Source organism: Pseudopipra pipra, chromosome 2 (genome assembly GCF_036250125.1).
Source record: "Pseudopipra pipra isolate bDixPip1 chromosome 2, bDixPip1.hap1, whole genome shotgun sequence".
In the NCBI taxonomy this organism is placed as follows: Eukaryota; Metazoa; Chordata; class Aves; order Passeriformes; family Pipridae; genus Pseudopipra; species Pseudopipra pipra.
Genome location: NC_087550.1, coordinates 23465943 through 23486463, shown reverse-complemented (window position 1 = coordinate 23486463; position 20521 = coordinate 23465943).

Below are 20521 nucleotides of genomic sequence, written 5' to 3'. Positions count from 1 at the left end.
AGCAAGGCACTTGGCACACACTAGGGATGTGGTGAAAGCTGATCTTACAAGAAATACAGCAATCATTCTGCAGCCAATGCTGTCTAGATCCCACTTTTATTTGAATCCCTGACACAGGAATTATTGAACTGGACTAATGCACAGGAGAAAGTAAATGTTTATTGAAGAACTGGTCAAGTTTTATCTAGCCACATATTAAATGATCTTGAATTTGGGGCAGAAATGGGCAAGAGAAGAAAACAAAGCAGCAAATGATCTGTCTGACAGGCCTTTGGAATCAAGCCATAACAGTCAAGTCTCCGTGCCTATGTATGTGTGTTGTGGAGGGAGAGGGGGATGCACAAAGGGAGGGGAAGCCAGGCAGGGGGAATATATCTGTATGAGCTAATCTGTTTCTTGCTTTCCTCCTCCCCTCCCCATCTCCCTTTCTCTGCCTGCCTCTCCTGGGAGATGACTCACACCTGCTCTGCCCTGATACTACCATTTTGCATCAGAAGCACACAGTCACTCTGAAGTCACCCAAGCTGTTCTGTGTTAGATCCCTGCATTGCCTACATCTGCTCTTTGGTGGGCAGGATTCAAATGCTGTGATGGACAACATGAGTGTAACTCAGCACAAACCCACAAAATCCAGCCACCTGCCTGTGACACACTGATGCCTTGATGGCATCATGGGCTTCTGAGTGCTCCAGCCTATTGGGAGTGGGTCAATAAATCTTGTTTATCAGATAGATGGTTTGTATAAGGACCATGGCAAAGCACTCATCAGTCGACATCAGGTCCTCAGATAGACAAATGACTTTTCAATTCTAAAGGCCTGAGTCATTTCATCTGCATCTGACCTTATTCCACCTACACCTCCCATCTTAGCTAAAACATGCTCTTTCACCTGCATATAAACAACGACAGTGCCATTCTACGCAGGTTCCCAATGTAGTTTGAAAACATTAATGGATGAAGAGTCAGGACCTCATCACAGTGTGGGTAACCATTATTTTAATTTACATTTTAGGAAACTAAAGGCATAGAGATAATCAGCATTTTCTCCAAGGCTATATAGGAAGTAGAGACAGAATATTGGAAAGGAATGGGGCAACATGGTGTTGTATATGGCACTGTATTTGAGAGGCAAACCCACTCTTAAGCTCAGTGGAAAGGACAAGCAGGCATTTTGCACGTGTTAGTTTTGCATCTCTAAGTTTCTCTGTGAGTTTCAGTTTCAAGTGAGCCTGTATACATCAAGTATGTTCAGTAATAATAATAGAATTTGACCACCATTGTGGCTCAAAGCAAGGCTACAGACAGAACAAAAGCTCAGGAAATCTTGGAGGGTTCTGAGTCCTGATGCCCACTGAAATATTGCATGGGACAAACTGCACATTATTTTGAAAGTCACCAAGAAAGTATTGTTCACCCTTATTATCCTGTAATTTGTTTTTCTTCTTTGATAGGTACACCTAAAATACCAATCACTACAGTATCCATAGCTCCTTACAGGTATTATCAAAGACAGCAAAAACGGTTTGACTTGAGCTGTCAGCAGCAAGTTCTCTATGTGCATAGATACTGCACTTATCCAGCGAACACCTCTAGAGCAGACAGCTAGAATTATCTTAAAAATATGACAAATGAAGGCGTGACGGTTTTCCCTAACTAGGAAGATGTTTTCCTTCAGATATGATCCCTGTACCGTGCTCTGACAGTTTCAAGCTTAAGATTGATCTCCAGGAGAAGCCAGATCTAAGCTGTGAGCCTTTCGCAGTGGCAGCTAAAGTCCCTGGAACAGGCTTCCTGGGAGCATGAGTGTCATCTTAAACCAGAGCTGTCACTCCAGCTCTTACAGAAACTGGTGGACAAGCCAGATGCCCATCACAGCATGTATGATCTAATTTTTCGAAGTGCTGTGGACCTTTACTGACATGAACCCAGACTTTCAAACAATAAGGAGAAAGAGGAATTTCCTTTCTCCTCAACACAAGAGAGGCAGCCATCCCTTTACAATTAAAATAATCATGAGCATATGTCTGACTTCTTGCATAAGGCAGTAAAATTACATCCACAGTTATATTTCACTCTCATTTTTTGGGGGAAATATGGTCCTGAAATAGAGCCTTGCCCTTTCCCAGTGAAAACTTCCCTGTTCTATTATAGGAGGAGTAGAACAACAGTTCAGCACAGGTTTCCAAGAGGGCTTTTACAGAGGGAAGGATGCATACTTTTTTTCTAGAGATTTTTATCTCTATTTAGTTCAGCCATTCATTGTTCCAGATGTCACTGGAAGTCCCTGTTAAAGGCCTCTTTTATATACACTCCAGAGTTTTTCTTCAGTTCAACAGTCCCTCACTGAGGCCCTGGATTTATACTCTGCGTTCTTCTCTGCCTCTCCTGGATATCTGTCTTCTTCCTAGCACTTTGTTCAAACTATGATGTACCTACTTCCTCAGCTTTCTACCCCCTACAATACTGCTTTCATTCATCCATTTCTGCTTCAGCTTTCACTCTGGCATTGATCAGCAGGGGCATTTGGGAAGTACAAATTCTGCCCTATCCCTACGGCTTGATACTGATCATGCTTAGCAGATGAATCTTACAGCCTGTTTTGGCTGGGATAGAGTTAATTTTCTTCCTAGTAGCTGGTACAGTGCTGTGTTTTGGACTTAGTAGGAGAATAATGTTGATAACACATGGACATTTCAGTTGTTGCTAAGTAGTGTTTACACTAAGTCAAGGACTTTTCAGTTTCTCATGCTCTGCCAGCAAGTGGCTGCGCAGGAATCAAGTGTGATCACGTAGCACACACAGGAAAATCAAGGGATCAGATCCAGACAGCCTGGGTTTAGGAAAGGCAAGTCCTACCGGACCAACCAGATTTCTTTTTATGAGCAGGTGACCCACCTGGTGGATGAGGGGAGGGCTGTGGATGTAGTCTACCTGGATTTCAGCAAAGCCTTCGACAGGGTCTCCCATAGCATACTCCTGGAAAAGCTGGCAGCCCACGGCTTGGACAGGGGCACTCTGTGCTGGGTTAGGAACTGGCTGGAAGGCCGGGCCCAGGGAGTGGTGGTGAGCGGTGCTGCATCCAGTTGGCGACCGGTCACTAGTGGTGTCCCCCAGGGATCAGTGTTGGGCCCAGTCCTGTTTAATATCTTTATTGATGATTTAGATGAAGGGACTGAGTTCATCATCAGCAAATTTGCAGATGACATTAAGTGGGGGGGAGTGTCGATCAGCTGGAAGGCAGGAGGGTTCTGCAGAGGGACCTGGACAGGCTGGAGAGTTGGGCTGATTCCAACTCTCAACAGTTGGAATGAGTTGGGATGAGGCTCAACAAGACCAAGTGCCAGGTCCTGCAGTTTGGTCACAACAACCCCCTACAGCGCTACAGAATGGGGACAGAGTGGCTGGAGAGCAGCCAGGCAGAAGGGGACCTGGGAGTTTGTTGTGGCCAGAGTGCAGGACCCAGCACTTGGCCTTGCTGAACCTCATCCTGTTGGAATCAGACAATGTCTCCGGCTTGTCCAGGTCCCTCTGAAGAGCCCTCCTGCCTTCCAGCAGATCAACACTCCGCCCCAACTTCGAGTCAACTACGAATTCGCTAATGGTACACTCAATCCCCTCATCCAAATCATCAATAAAGACATTAAATAGAACTAGGCCCAACACTGATCCCTGGGGACACCACTAGTGACCCAACTGGATGCAGCACCATTCACCAGCACTCTCTGGGCCTGGCCCTCCAGCCAGTTCTTAACCCATGGAGCGCCCCTGTCCAAGCCATGGGTTGCCAGCTTTTTCAGGAGTATGCTGTGGGAGACGGAGTCAAAGGCTTTGCTGAAGTCCGTAGTATTATTATGTTTTACTTTGTCTCAATTATTAAACTGTTTTTATCTCAGCCCATGAGCTTTACTTTTTTCTGATTCTTCTCTCCATCCCATTGTGGGGGAGTGGGCACACAGCCCCATTTACCCAGCTGCCTCAAAACACAGCAGAGAAGCAGTCAGGCATCGCCTTGCAGGAAGTAGTAGGGAATGTGGCAGCCAGGAAAATAACCCGTTATAGTCCTGGTTCCCAACTTGCTTATAGACATTTTAGATCTGGATTGGCTTTATCACGCTCCTGGGCTACACAACTTGTATATCAGTAAAGAGAAACAAAGCCATAAAGAACTGCTCCAGGTACTGCCTGCCCAGTGTTGGGACGGGAAAGTACTGGCCACATCTATACTTATCTGATCTTCTGAGACTCTGAAGGGGTCCCCAAAGCTCTCCCACACAGTCTGGGACCCCATGTTCACACTCTGCTGATAAGAAGCATGGACCTGAGCTGGCCATGCATCCCTGCCCTTGCAGTCCTTGATAACAGGGGCCTGCAGGGAAACATCCCACTCTCTTTCTTTACTTAAAGGTCGGTCACCTATGTCATTCAAGGCCCCTGGTATAGATGGAGGCTACCAGTGCAAGTCTGGATGACTGCAGCAGACTCACTGTGTGCTGGCATTTGCTTCAAGGCATATTCCCCTGCCTTAATTTCGACCCTCCTGCTACCGGCCATGGAGGTACTGAGCACTTAACCACAGAGCTCAAATGCACAACTAGGTGTTGTTTCTCAGCTGTCTGATAGGGCTCTGTTGTCTCTGTTCTGTGAAAGTCTAGAAAGCACCATTTTACTTTGCTGTGGCACTGAAATTCCACTGTGCAGCAGCAAGACAGCCCACCTTGCTGCCTGATCTGACATTGCCAGATTTTACTATCCACCTGCTACACACACACACTGACATACCCATACTGTCAGTCTCTCTAAACTTCTAATAAAATGTGATTGATTAACATTTAAAGGCCAACACAAAACCCCCTGTTGACCTGCACTTACACTGATCAATGTTTCCAAGAAACCTAGAACTCCAGCTTACTGAAGATGGAGCATGATTGATTTCTGATGCTGTACCATGTCTTTTTTGGATTAACACCTTTGGACAGTGTCCCTGTGGCTCAGGTGGACAGCAGGACTGCACCTGCTCTCTCTTCAAGGAACCAGGAATGAAAGAGCTTGTTCAGAGAGCATAGAGAGAAAAGTTCTAGACTTTTCTGGGGTTACAGGATGGCTGAAAAATAAGGGTTCCAGTGGTGGTAGGAAAAAAGTCTTAAAGTGGCAGGTTTGTACCTTCTACTAATCATCTTGCTTTGGTCTTACTGGGCTAACACAGGAAGGGGAGCTCTGATGCCTAGTTCATGAAATGTGTTGGCATTGTCTGAAGAGCCAGTGCTTTCTGGCCAGCAGTGCCTGAGACTTCCCCTGGGAAATCCACAAATTATTTACCTGCTAACCTTTCTAGATAACCACATTACCATCATTTGCAGGCTGCTAATCATGTCAGCTACCAGCTGCAGCCGAGTGATCCTTACGCTAGGATTCATGTGACACAAGTCAATGAACAAACACATCGCATCAAATGTGTACACATGGCCATTGTCTTTCAACATTCATCCATTAGTATACATTTCTTCTGGAAGTTTTACTCCAGAGAATGGCAACCTGCAGTGGTTGAAAATGTTAGGACTCCCTAGGAAATGAACCAAGCAGAAAGCACAGACTATCTGCAGTCTATTGTAGAAATTCACAGTTTGCCCACATCTTGGAGACTGTCTACTGCTCTGACTTCCCCTTTCAGGAAGGGACACAGCAAAGCTGGGAAAGGTTCAGAGAAAGATAATGAGGTTGTATGGAAAAGCTTACCTACAGGGGATGATAAGTCATCTAGGACTCTTTAGCCTAGAAATGAGACATCTAATAAAATTGTAAACCAAGTGCCATGAATAAGGTAGACACACACTGACTGTGACCTATCTTCTCTGAAACAAGAACCTTGAGCACCAAATGAAGCCAGTACGTAGATGGTTCAAAATAAACAAAAGAGGTAGTTTATCTCCAAACACACAGCTGAACTGGGGAACTCCTTGTCACAAGGTATGCAGTGACCTTAGTTATCTTCGGAGAGCAGCTGGACAAACCGGTGGATAATAAAATTCAGGGGCTCAGAAATAAGACCAGGTTCAGGATGTCCCTGAGATGGAAACAAAGCTGAAAGTAGTGTTATACATACTTTCTCTATTCTGATATACTTCTTCAGGTATCCGCTTTTGGCCAACAAGAGAGACCACATACTGGGACAGCTGAAACATTGTTCTAAGCCAGTACTGTTGCTTATGTTATATATAACATATCATCTCCTACTAAATGGAGACCAGCAGCTGCCACTTTACCACCACCACCTTTCCCTGCATCGAGCAGTATGTGAGAAAGAACCTGGTAGAGATAAGAGCACCATCTTCAGAAACAGAAACAAGCAAAAGGGAATGGCTACCTGGTACAATGAAAGGCAGTGTGAGGAAACCAAAAGTATTTCTTAAGTTATAGGTCACACATATGAAGAGACCAGACTGAGCAATACAGAGCAAGCCCTTGCAGAGATCGCTTTCCACCTCCATAAGCCTCTAAAAAAAAAAGGCAAAAACCAAAAAGCTTGCTGTTGCTGGAAAGAAAGAGGATAAGAATCCATATCACAGAAAAGCACATGCTTTTAGTTGGAGCAATTTTAGTTACAGCTCCATGGGAGAAACCAAGACCTGGAAGCATATGGAAAGAAGATACAGCTCAGTAGAAGAATCCCTGCAGATAGGAAAGCTAGCCTGTGATAAAACTCTTGGGTGTCATGTTTTGGTACTTTTGAGGGGCTGAAAGGAGACTGGATCAATAGCATTTGAGTAATATTTGCATTATTTTAATTTCATGCGTCTATCTTCCATTGGTGGCCTGTCTGGGCCAAATATAGGAATTCTCCCTCCACTTTTCATACCTTAATTGTCTGTAGGATGAGAAAATAATTAATTCCCACTGTAACTAGTGACTCGATGCAGGCAGGGCATGTTGTCATGCCTACCTGCACTGAATTTTCTGTTACCTGGTTGGTATGTTTTCCACACAAGCGCTCAAGGTTAAACTGATACCTGAATTCAGGAACAGGGGATGTCTTCCACTGGTCAGATCACTTAGAACCACTTGGAGGGGGTGTGGGTGAATCCCCATTAGTTTTCTTTCAGTGTTTTTGTCTTAGTATAGAGGTTATTTGTTTTTTAACAAATGCCTCACTATATTAGCAGCGTAGGATATTAATGGGGGTGACCTGTGTCCCTGTCCTCTTCCACGGAACAATTTATAAGCTTTTGGTCTTAGAATAAGTTGTGAGTTTATTGTAAGAGTACAGGGATTTATGCTATTCTTGTTAGCAGAGTAGATCATAAAATCATAGAATGGCTTGGGTAAGAAGGGACCTTAAAGATCATCTAGTTCCAACCACCCTGGAGACTTTTCACTAGATGAGGTTACTCAGAGCTCCATCCAATTTGGCCTTAAAATGTTCTGTAAGATGTTCTGTAAAATCTCCTGAACTAGACTTCTAAGGCATAGTAGTCCTTCTGTAGGTGTGTTGCTGGGAGTACAGAGACCCTTCTTACATCCAGCCTCTTTGTACCACTGTGGAGGCACAGTGAGGGGATACAATGGAGAAGCTTGCTGCACACTGCAGTACCTATGTTTTGAGGACTTGTGGATTTATGCTGTCAGGCAAAGATTAGGCTTCTGTGTGTGTCCCAAGATTGCCCTTCAGAACAGGACAGAAAGGCTTTTGTTTGCATCCAGACTGCTCCAAAATTTCATTTTCAATTCCTTTATTGTGCTTGTTGTCCACCATGGAAACTAGCAGGCATCCATATTCCTTCATCACCTCCTGCATAACTCGTAACCCTATTGTACTTAATTTCAAGGTTCAGAATGGCGAAATTCATCTGTGAAGCAAAATGCTATCCAAGGTAAAGGTCTTTCCTTCAAGCTTTTGTCTCACAAACCCCTCACATCCCCAGTGTTTACAGAGGTCCTGCCTGTGTGCTGGAGGTTGGCCCTGACTTGACACAACTAGAATTGGAGACATCCTGACCTGAATTTGGCTGAAGTGGACAGACTCTGCAGTGTGTGCCCATTTACCATAATTCTCACTGTCCGCTGTCAGCTCTAAAGACCACTCAACACCCTTCTTCTCTTAGTTATGTGCAGCAACTCAGTATAAAATACTCTGTCTTCCCACATCCTGTCATTTGTGACTCAAGTCTCAAAATTTTCTTCTATATTGACTAAGATGGCTATAACAAGGAATGGAGAAATGAGATTTTTTTAAAACTACAAGGTCCAAGTCTTCTACCCCGTTTGCTGAAAAGAGAAGCAGTGTACACTAACTTTGGAATTTCATCTTAACAGTCACAAATGCCATACCTAGAGCTGTATTTGGCATCTATCTCATGCTCCTTTTCTGGCACTAGAATGCCTTCCTTTCCCTTTGATTTTTTCCAGTATCTCCCAAATATTCTGCCTGCTCTGGCCACTCCTTCAGTTGAAGGCTGTGACTTCGCTTCCTGAGATTTGAACAGGCTGCCACCTTTCATCAATAACAATTTTCCTTTTTTCCCCTCCAGAAAGAATTGCCTGTCTGGCAGACAAAGGAAAGCACCTCTCACATAAAAGTGGAGCAGAACTAATGTATTTACTGTATTTGCCTATTTTATTATTCCTTGGAGATGTATTAGTCTAACAGGTTTATTTATGGTACGTGAAAAGTTAAATATTCCTTTGTCCTTGGGATTTACGTAAACTGGTGCAGTGTGAGATTCTGGCGGTTTTAATGAGGTATTTGTCAAAATACTCTCCCCAGTAGATTTTTTTTAATACCTTTGAGACCATAAAGGATCATTTTGCTACAATACTCTGCTTCTATCAGAGCCTGTGTGAGTGCCTTGTAATATCCTGTGGTTGTATTCCCTCTGGATGTCTGACTTCCCTTTTAGAGCAGTAAGAGACAAGACAAGCAGAGCTTGGAGGATGCCTGCCAGAACCTCCCCTGAGCCAAGACCGCATGGGACAGCACAAGCTTTATGCATTCCACCCGGGATCTTGGGGCCAGATCAGGGATCCTGCAGAGCCCACCCAATGGTCATGGGGCCCCACACCTGGAGTTAAGACACACAACAGGCTTCATGCAAGCTATAAGTGAAAAATTCTCCAAACCAAGGTATCTTCCTTAGTGGAGTGGGGACAAGCAGCTTAACATCAGAAAAGATCTGGAAGAACGTGACGGTGTGTGCTTTTGCTCTGAGGAAAGAGCGGCCAACACGTAATGTCTCGGTCTGTCAGCATCCAGGGCAGCCCTTACCTTTACCATAAGGACTGTACCATAGGAGCTGTGTCGAACCCACCACTTCCATGGATTTTAATGTTGGCCCCAGAAGGCACAGCACCCCTCTTGATGCCCTATTTGGACAAGACATGGGCTCCAGGTGGAGTCAGATAAATGACCCATCGCTGAACAGGCCCAGGAAAGATACACTGCACTTGCTCAAGCAGGGACAGCCTCAGTCTCCCTCACCACACAGAAACACATCCCAAAGGCTGGGTCCCACCAGACCATAGCTAGTAGCAAGTCCCAAGGGGAGGGTTACCTATGCTGGGACATGGCCAGGGCTGGAGAAGCAAGAAGGAATCTTGGTTCAGCTATAGGGATATGACTGCAGCCAGAAGGGAGGAAATGGGAGTGGGTTATGTAAGTGGCACCAGTCTCTCTATCTAAGGACACCGATGGAGATGGAGGGGAGACAATTATGTAACAGCATTATTTACAGGTCTGACCAAATCCTTCACAACTTCTGCACATCCTTTATTGTGCAAAGTAAGCCAGACAGGGAGCAAAAATTACAGCTAGTTAGGGATACCTTCATTAATTCTTTTTTTACTTCAGTACTTCTTTTGCAAATTAGAGAACCCAGAAAGTTCCTTTAAAAAAATCAAAAGAAAACACACACACAAAAAAAAAAAATCCAGGAAAAAAAGCTGTAGAAAAGAAACTAAATGCTAATTATCAACTTAGTGGAGTGAATCAATATTTACCTCAAAACATGCTAACAATATATTTAAACACATCCTCATTCTTTCTCAGTCTATGTGGGTGTTGATCTCAGGCTATGGCTCACTAGGCACAACCTGAGTAGTTCTTAACTCCAGTTGATCCCGGGAAGAGATCAGGCAGGCTCAGCTTGCACCAGAAGTTAGTTCTGAATCACATCAAATATCCATGCATCAGTGACTGAAGCATTAGATACAGGCAATTTCCAGCATGAAGTGCAGTCCCTAAAGACATGCAGAAAAAGGTTGCAAGGGCAAGAGACGTGGTTGGGATGGCTAGTTCCTTTTGGGGGTCTTTTTTCACATTGTCATGTAGGGAAATCACTATACAGGACTTTGACAACATCAAGGTTGTGCTGAGGTCCTTTCTTCAGCATGGTTTTGTTATCTTGTATGTGTGGGTTCCTTCCTGATCAACAGCCCAGTGCAGGTGGTCAGTCTTTCCATTGGACTTTAATGGCCTTTCGATCAAGACCCACAAGGTCAATTCTGTGAAGTTTTAACTAATTTTGAGCACCTTCAATTTCCGTTGAAATGTTAGTAGTCAGCACCTCCAGAGGTGTCTTATAGATTGGGGCTCTAGATCCACTATGACATGCAGTGAGTAATTTATTTGTTTTTCAGGTAACTCTTCCAAGGTCATCTGAATCATATGTAATTGGATGGACAAGTGAGGCCATCTCTATGGACACAAATGTCTCCTTATCCTCATGTTGGTTGGCAAGAGAGGCAGGATCAATCATCAATGTTGCACACAGTGACAGACAACTAAAAAAAAAAAAAAGAAATCAGGTGCAACGTTATAGAGTCAGGTTTCTTTTTACTGTAGGGCTGTTACAGCTCCTAAAATATTCATTCATTTTTTAATAGGTTATATAGCTTAAAAAAAAAAAAAAAAAAAAAAAAAGAAAAAAAAAAGAGTGCAGTTCTCCAAAACTAAATAAACACATTTGTTGAAGCTTTAAATTTCAGAGTGCATAGATAGCTTTAAAAGCTGAAGTGTATAATTCATTATTTATAACCACTTATAAATTTTAAGTAATCTGCAGAGAGTTATTATCTAACGCTTAGTTTTCAGTGTCCAAAACATACTTGTTGCATGTACACAGTTATTGAGACTTTCAGTGGGGCAAAGGAACAAATCTGACCGTAGCTGTGGTCTGCCAAGCATCCAGGCTCCCACTGGTCATCTCTGTAACAGAGGCACAGTGCTTCTTACAATGCTTACACCCCTCTCATCTAGAGTAGATGCAACTTGAAACCAAGACAGGTCTAAGCTACTCCTTAGGTTCCTGCTACAGTCAACAGCAATGAATAAAACATCTTCTGAGAATAGTTCACTCCATCCAAGGAGAAACGGTAAATTAGTCAGGACAGGGTGAACAATATGGGATGCAATGCTCTCCTGTCTCTTTATGTTTATTGTAGGGGAAGCCTGGACAGCTCATTTATTTTGCCCTCAGTTTTTTAGGGAAGATTCGTTCATTTATAGTCCAGTCTAAGTGATATTCTTAGCAAAGACTAATGCAAAAGGACTACAGCACACAGGGCCTCCAAATACCTACATGCTAGGGATAGGTTACAAGGATGGCATTTATCCAGAAATACTAAAGCTTCCAGGCGTCCCTCTTCACCCCAGACAATGTGCAAGTTGCACTGATTGAGACAAAGGACTGCAGCCTTGGACTTGGGCTTTTGCACATTCTTCCATTCTTCTTCACCTTTTTAAATACTTTCAGTCAGTGCTCATCTAATCCCATGAGCTGCTATTTGGTCTCTGAGGGAGTGCAAATGCGAAGCTGCTCAGACTCCCAGGAATCTGCACTGCTTTCCTCAGCTGAAGACCAGCACTGACATTCCCATATTTGCTTTCTTTGCCCAAGGGAAAAGACTGGAGCCATGTGTCGTGCTAGGTGCAGTAAGTAGATATCTTAGGGGATTAAGAACAGACACAGTGGGAAAAAGAAGTTACGATCATGCATATCCTCACATCTTCCCAGCTGCATTTCTGCACGTGGCCTGAAAGACTGAGAGACTTGGCTGCAAGAAAGCAGAGCTCTGATCATATGAATAACTGCACCAACAATCCCACTGGATTAGACAAAAGGTTCAGTGGTGAAGGGTTTAGCATGCAAAAAGGCAAAAGCAATGCCTAGGAGTTAGCTACTTCCATACATTATCCTCTTTCGTTGCCCATTTAATTTTCAGAAATATAAAGAACATTATCTCCAAAACTTTAAGAAATAATCTCTCCCTCTCTAATGTGTTCACTCCCTGCCATTTCTTTTTGCCTCAGTCGAAAATGTGAAAACAATCTTGAGCTGCTGAGGAGCGAAGCAGCTGCACTGATGTCAGAGCTTCTCTGAGGACATTTCCCAACAGGCCTGGAAAAGGATTACACCGTAGCTAGTAACAGTAGGGGATGTTGATTTTCAAATCCCTTTTATTCAGCATTTGTGTCGGCGTTTTCATGCGTGTTACCTCTGGGCTGTGCCAAACATAAATCTGTTCTTACCGGTCTGCTCATTAGCATGCATGAAACAAACATTAGCAGAGAGGGCATCGGCGCCAAATGATAGCGATCCATTTATATAGCTTTGGGAGGCAAACAGGAGGTAGGGAGCAGTGGAGTCTGACACATGGACCAGGTAAGGTTGCTGCTGAAAGTCTATACATGGTGCTGAGTGTCAGTCTGCTGCCCACAAGGTGGGGTGTGAGACATACAGCGTGTCAGAAGCAGGTATAGTACTGGAGTTTCAGTCGCAGAAACCAGGGGAGGTCCATTATCCATCGTTGAAAGAAAATTTCTTTCATGCCCAGTTTGTAATCTGCTTCTACATTCAAAGCCAGAGAAGAAATTTCTCAGTCACTGCCTTAAACCAGCACCACAGGAAGAAAGTCCAAGATTTTTTTTGATGGTGGATGATTTATGTACTTAAACTACGTGGATGCTCTAGGTTCTCAAAAGCATGAGGAATCATCAGCAAAACAGAGAGCATCAAAGAATATGAAGCTTCTCTGCTGTGAAAAACCCACTATGCTGAACAAATGTTGCTTCATAATATCATATTATAGATATATCTTTACTGTGAAAGCTTAGGCACATGTGAACAAAAGCTCTGTGTTAGGAGTCGTGGTAAATAACAAATGTTTCATACACCCCTGTGACTGTGGTGGCTGGACTTTCTCTTTTCATGCAGCAAAGCTACTGTAAACAAGACATTGTACCAGACTCTGCAGCAGATTCTATATCACTAATAACACTGGAAGCCTGAGAAACTGGTATCTATCAACAACATCCCTTGTGTTAAATTAATGACATGTACCAGAAGCAATGCAGGAAGATTGTTGGTTTTGGTCCCATCTGGGTCCTGTGCTGTGGAAGCAGAAAGTGATAGTGCTTTTTTGGAAGAAACATTTGGCTCTCCAATCAACCTTTGTTTTTTTGTGTGTTTTTGTTTGTTGTTTTTTTTTTTTTACTAAGTTACAGCAGGGCATTGCTTTGATATGGAAAGGGCACTATTTTCCTACACAGCTGACTTGAGCGTATGGAAGTGGAAAGATCATATCTCCATTCTTTGAAGTAAGAGGTTGCACATAGGTAGAAGGTGCTTGAGATCCAGCACCTCAAACCAGTAAGTCTCACTCAGCTTCTCTGGTGGATCAATACAAAGCCTTCTACCTGAATTACAATGACTTCGTAACTCCAGGAACCTTGGAAAGAGATGGTACAACAGGACACTAGGACACGTCTACTTACTCCTTCTGTGCTGTGAGTAACACTGAAGTGCTCCATTAAGATGAAGATAGGATAATCTATCGAATACTTCTGCCTGTGATGAACACTGAGCCCCTTAGAGGTGTGATGGCTGTCATTTAAGTTTCTTGCTCTCAAAGCAAATGTTTGAGGCTTTCTTACCCCCCTATGCTCAATAGTAAATAAATACCTCATAATTCAGAATGCATTTTCAAAAGCAGCCACGTCTAACACTAGACACACTCGTCCCTTGGTGTTACTGTCTGCAGAAACTGGCCCATCTTAGCACACTGAGACAACAGGTTTGTATGTTACCATTTTTTATCTGCTTATTTAATTGAGCTTCTGTAATGGGGATGCAGCATCATCCTCCCACGACTTTTTTTTTTTCAGCTAAATCAGCAGCATTTATCTCCCCTCTGTTCCCAAGTCAAGCACAGAGCCCTAACCTTCCATACCTGAACAGATTTTCAGTTACCTTATACTCAGAAACATGAATGCTTCTAGCACAGGAATCCTATATTGGTGGGAACAAGATTGTCTTATCACATCCAAACAGCATATCTGGACAAATGCAGGCCCTCAGGTTGTCTGTTCAGATGCCCATCAGCATCAGTCTTCCCAGAGAAGGGCACTCTAGGCACAGAAACTTCCACAGACACCTCTGTGTGGCTAATGCCCTCATCCTACTACCCGTACTTTCACTGTCCTGTAGTTAAACATGAGTTAAACACAATTCCCTATAACTACATTTGGGGCTTGTCCTCTTTAGTGTTCCCACCTCAGAGCTCCTGTAGTGACAGGCAGAAAAATTTCCTACCCTAGCTTGTGGCTGGCCCACCTTTGTTTCCATCCATCCATCCATCCATCCATCCATCCATCCATCCATCCATCCATCCATCCTTCCTTCTGGAGCAGGTGAGTTGGCTATTCCTGGGGAATGGGCAAAGTTATCTATCTTACCCTGATCCAAGAAAAAGGAGAACTGGATTTCTCTTAACTTCTGAATTTGCTTTTTCTAAATCATGTGCAATGTTCCCACTCTCCTCAGAGATTCAGCAGATGGCCAGGGAACTTGGCAGTCCTGGTATGCATGAAGTGTGATGGTCCTGCTCCCTTTCCCTCAGTCTGTGGGTGGCACTGGAGGAAATGTCTGGGCACTGAATGTTTTCCCACTCCTCTTGTCCCCTGGATGAAAAAGCAAAACAGCACATCAACAGTGATTTGGCCTATGTCAGTTTAGGGGTTTTATCTGAAGGGCATTAAAAGTGCCTTACAGTGTATTTTTGTCACCTAGTAATATTCTAGTTATGAGATCTCTTACCCTAGGAAATTGCCCAACATCCCAAGAAAAGCTGCTTTACAGCAGAGCTGGGCACACTGGGATTTCAGCAGTTGAAATGACCACTTTCCAGTAACTTAATTGGTCAACAACATCTGCTTGCATTTCTCTCATGAATTATTCTCCTCTTTGTACAATGAATACATTCACTGTTTAGGACATGCTTACACTGAGACTTCAAGACCATTTTGTTTTAAAAAACTGATCTAGATGCTGAGAGTGTTCAGACTCTCTGTGGGAAGGTGCATTCAGATCCTGCACCAGCCACTCTTCAGAAAAGACAACACAGGAGCGCTGTGTTGTTTTTAGTTGCCCCAAAAAACTGCTGGCAAAAGAAGCACCCTTAGCCATTTTTCCCCCCACTTCATCCCTTGTTCTCTACAAGTGTTCATGGGGCACAAGGGAGCTGGACCGCAGGGCTGACCCAGCTGAAAGTCAACCCAACCAAACACAAAAGTGGTTGTATAGGCGCTTGCACCGGCACAGGGCAAGGATTGGAACATGCTGACAGGGTGGAGTGGAGGGAGAGGTGGAGTGGAGGGAGGGAGATGGGGTCTTCCAGCCTCCACTTTGGTCAGCTTCACCAATTAGGAAACCACAACCTGATGGGAAACTGCCCAAAGGAACTAATAGGAAATACTGCAAGAAACCTCCCAAGGGACTAATAGGAAATGTTGTGATTAAAGGCCTTTTACTGGTCTTTAGCATCAAAGCGGAAGGAGGAAAAGAAGGATTTTATTAAATGCTTAAAAGCACATCTCAAGAGTAGCCTCTGCTCCCTTCCCTACCTGAGAGGGGAATCTAGGTGCCTCACACCATGGTGAATATCCTAAGTATTGGGTACATCTGCCTATCAGAACAACAGCACTGCCTTATTCAGCTGCACTCTGTTAATTCTGTGTGATTTAGACACACCTGCCAGGTCAGGATCCACCAAGGAGGCAGCTCTTCTCCTTCATCATTCCAGTCCCAGTCAAGGGCCAACGTTCAAAAGGCATTGAGCAGCTCAGTGTGTTTGAGGTGGTGTAGTGAGCAGCAGAGGTTTGATGCTTTACTGGTAGCCTTTACAACTAAAGTGAGTGTAAGGTTAGCAAGAGACATCTGTGGAACTTGAGTAGTGTGTTTAAGCATTGATAGTCTGCTTTGTGAATATCACTTACTCTGCTAGAATTTTTTTTAACTCTACCTTGGTTTTTTAAAACTGGAAATGTTTGACTACTATCTGCAGAATCTAGCAAGTGAATGTTTACATGATACCTGCCAAGCAAGACCTAAATTCTTCACTTTTTCACGCTTATAATGCTAGTGTGCTGGCACACGTCTGTGCAAAAATCTCTTTCATCTGGGGAGAAAAAAGTAAATTCTTGATTAAACAAGAAACATTCCTATCTCAGTTGGCATTGGATTTCTGCGTTTTCTTTCCTAGCTGGCTCTATTTTCTGTTTCCTGTGTCCTAGTGAAATATGAATATGCTTGCAGTGGAATGTATGAGTCTTTCTTCAGTGAAAAATTTAATAACCTTCTCTTAATCAAAACAGAAACAAAAATATCTTTTCTAATATTAATGTTTGTAATCTACCATTAAAAATACATCCGTGCCCTCCCACATACACCTCCTCCTAGTTCTAAATCAATTGCTGGTGCTAACAGTGCCATCTCTTGCATGAAACCTAAAATGGAGCTTCTAACCATTTAAAGTCATTGATTCCTTTAGGACTCTTATAAAGCGCTGGCACTACAAAATCTGATGTCTAGCTATGCTTTCCCCTTCACTTCACTTGGGTATGAAGCTATTTGTCAGTTTTATCTGAAGTTTTATAGTCTTAACACTGTTAAGCATTCTGCTTTGGAAGTACCTGTAATGTAAGGTGAGCAACATGGTTTCCTATAGAACTTCATGGAGAATTTTGGAGTGGGGGAAGAGGACATTCTGTAGACAGCAATTATGTACTACAAATATCTTCTGAGGAATAGAAGGGGTATTGCTGCTTGCAACTGATGAACCTCCATAAAAACAGACATCTTATTTTAAAATTCTCTAGTTAAAATGAAAGGTGAGTCAAAGTGAAAACAGTATGTAAAGGAATGTTACTAAACAAGTGACTCCATTGGGCTGATGTGTTAGATGTTTGGAGTAGTCATTGAGAGAATAGCCTTCTCTTTAAGTGCTATGTGTTCAAGCAATAAGCCATTGATGTCCTTTTTGTCTGCAAGTATTAGTTAACAACACAAGATGTCAATATTGGAACTGGCAGTAGAAACTGATGCCCAAGTCTGTGCTTTAGTCACCAGACCATGTGGCTTGCCACTGATCAGATCAAGATCCTGTATAAGAGGATGCTTTGCCTAGGTGGGGGTAAAATAGCTCAAACTTTACCCTATTTGCAAAAATTAACAGCAGTGGATAGAGAAGAGGGGTCAGGCTGCTGGTGTGTTGAAGAATGCTGAGACCAGCCTGACTCATCAATCTCAAAGTTAAACACTCTAAGGAAGAATGATGTTTCCTGGCTGAAACTGGAACTGGTGAGGGTGTGGCAGACAAAGTACCTGATCAAGGAACCAACAAGATAGTATTGGTAATTTATCTCAAGCTGCTGAGCTGACATAGCTGGCCTGGAGACATATAACTGACAGTCAATCATTTTGTGCTATAAAAGACCAGTTCCAGACTTAACAGTAGGGTCTTCTAACTCCCTTCTTGGGGTGCGTGTGAAGATTCCTCCCTTAAGTGGAGATGACTCTCAAGGTTACTCCTTGAGGCTGAGCAAAAGAGATTTGCCCACAGTCACTGGCACGAGTGAGTGACATCAATGTCTACTTAAGAATTATTTTGCTAGTTTTAATATAATTGCTTCAACAAACAGTGCACTACACTGCTAGTTGCAGCTATGTATACTGTGTAGTAAATAATTCTGATTAAGATCTTTTGGTCTAAACATTATTGTCACCCGTTTAAATAAATAATTTATTTATGTAAACTTATTTGGTTTGCTATCCTTCATTCTGCAGGATAAAGTCATATAAAGGCTCAGTTTCACTTGTATAATACTTTAGATAGAAAATGTTGACCAAGTCTGGGACTTCAGGATTGGATCCAGCCACACCATAGACTCCTCTCTGAGAAGGAGTTTAGAAAGCAAATGGGTCCTTTCTGCGCCTTGTGATTCAATGGGGGAGTCTCACTGACAAATCCTCTCTGAAGCTTCCACTCTGTCCATGACATCCCATAAGGATGTGGGTGCTGCAGTGCTTAGCTTTCATGGCCTTTGGAGCCCAGCATCCTGGCTTAGGCTCCCTTTGCAGTGTCTGAGGGAAGATAAATGGCACAAAAAGAGACCTACAGAAGCCTGCTCATTAAGCAAGGGCATAGCTCTGGGTCTGCTGGCAACCTGCAAAACCAAGGCAATTGGGAAGTGCTGGGGCAAGCAAATCCTCCTGCCCACACAATCGTTACACATAGATAGGCCCAGGTACTTGTCTAGGTCTTGCTGCTCTGAGAGCAAGAGCTCACTATATGGGATAACATCAGGAATACCATGTTGTGGAGGCCTCTCCTTGGGCAGCTTGTTGCTGCCTCAATACTAAGCCTGGAGCTTCTGCAGATGTGTTAGTTTAAGGGCTGGACTGGTTTGTATCAGGTCAGGAAACAAAAGTACATCAGAGGTAGGAGAAACTTTACAAGAAATGCCCCCATGTCCCTGGAGAAGACAGTCCTTCTGTTGTTACTGAGGGACACATAAGTTGTGGCAGAGGGCAGAACCCATCTTACATGTGCATTGCTGTCAGATCCTCTGCTGTTTGCAGGTGTGTGTTGCTGCATCTGTTGAAGGACTAAGCAAGGAATTTTTCTTGCCCTTTAATGCATCCAAAGGGGATTCTATCTAAAAGAACAGTCCTATGGTACAGTAGCTGTGCATGACGTAGGGGAATCCATGCTTCAAGGGTATATACCTATTACTTTAGTTCCAGGTAGGGTGAGACAGGAGCTCAGTGCAGAGGTGCTCCCATCAGGCACACCAAGAAGCAAAGCAAGGCTTGGAAATCCATGATGTGCAGGTTAGGGTGACACCTACATAAGAATGTAGTTGTGTGGTGTTCTCATTCTCCATCGCCTCTGTGGAAAAAGCAGTGGGATGGACTTGCCTTTGGAGGGGTTTATTTTGCTCATAGCTTTGCACAAGCAGCACTATGAACATCCTCCGGACTAAAGAGACCCATGGACTCCTGGAGGGAAGTGAAGAGGCCTACGGTCTTCAAGACTGGGAGGGTATATGATGGGAAAGGAGATTAGGAGTATTGAATTGCATTTTTAGACCTATGTACTTCTGTCTAATTGCCACTCTAGGTGCTCCAGCCTGTTACTGGATCTGCCTAGTCCCAAGTCTCTGCGTTTCAACCCTTCTGGCAAGCGTTTACTGCTGTTCTGTGTTCTGCCAAAAGCTTATCGGATATTAATGTGCCTTCCTGTGGTTTGAATGAACCAGGTCGCTTTAGCACTTTTAAGAAATACAGGAAAACCACTGATGCCATTTGCTTTCAGCACACCAGTCATCTTTGCTTCCCACTGAAATGGGCTTGAGAGCTGCAAATCCTCACATTTCTATCCATGTTTCACAGGAGACAAGCATATCAGATGACCTCTGCTCTGACCATTGCCACAATCGGTACAAAAGTTAATTATTGGGTGTGGTGTGCCCCTTCCATCCTTCTGCTAAAATCAATCAGGATCAGGGCTTTAGGTAAAGACAGATAGCAGAGTGCGGAATCTTTTCTTCCCCTGGAATAGAGAGCACATCCAGCATCCTTTGTGGCCCCAGCAGGCACAGGCTGCAGAAATAGCACTATTCTGTTTATATTTGGTTTCTCATGAGACCAAGTTCCAAATGTTCCTGTCTGCTTTTCAGTAAGCAGTCACTTCAATAGGCCTGGTCAATAGAGCAGACCAGGCTTTTACTAAACTCTCACTTCATGCTTTCCACTTCAGTGCTGGGTTTGTTATACAGTGACTGCAGTTGTCCCAGAGAGGTTTTCTCTTTACGCTTGAAACCCGCATCCAGTGTCACGGTGACAGTGAAGCTGAGAGCCATGTCTGTTACATTAAATAAAAGTGGAAGTGTAGCATGTGCTCACATCCTAGTACTTGCTTTCTGTTGGGAGTGTGAGTGTCTGGTTGTGGTGGAGATGTGACAGCATGAGCTAGCAGACAGTACCAACCAGTGCTTGGCCTTTGGGCACACAGTCTAGTGGCTATGATTTTTGTCCATAATCATATATTTTTATTGCTCTTTGGATCCCTCCAGCTGTCTAGATGTCACAACCACGGGCATGGTGGTATGAGTCCTGCTAATCTTAAATTTATGAACTAATGACAGTGGGGGACAGTGTTGCCAGTACAATCCCACAAATGCCAATTTTGTTGG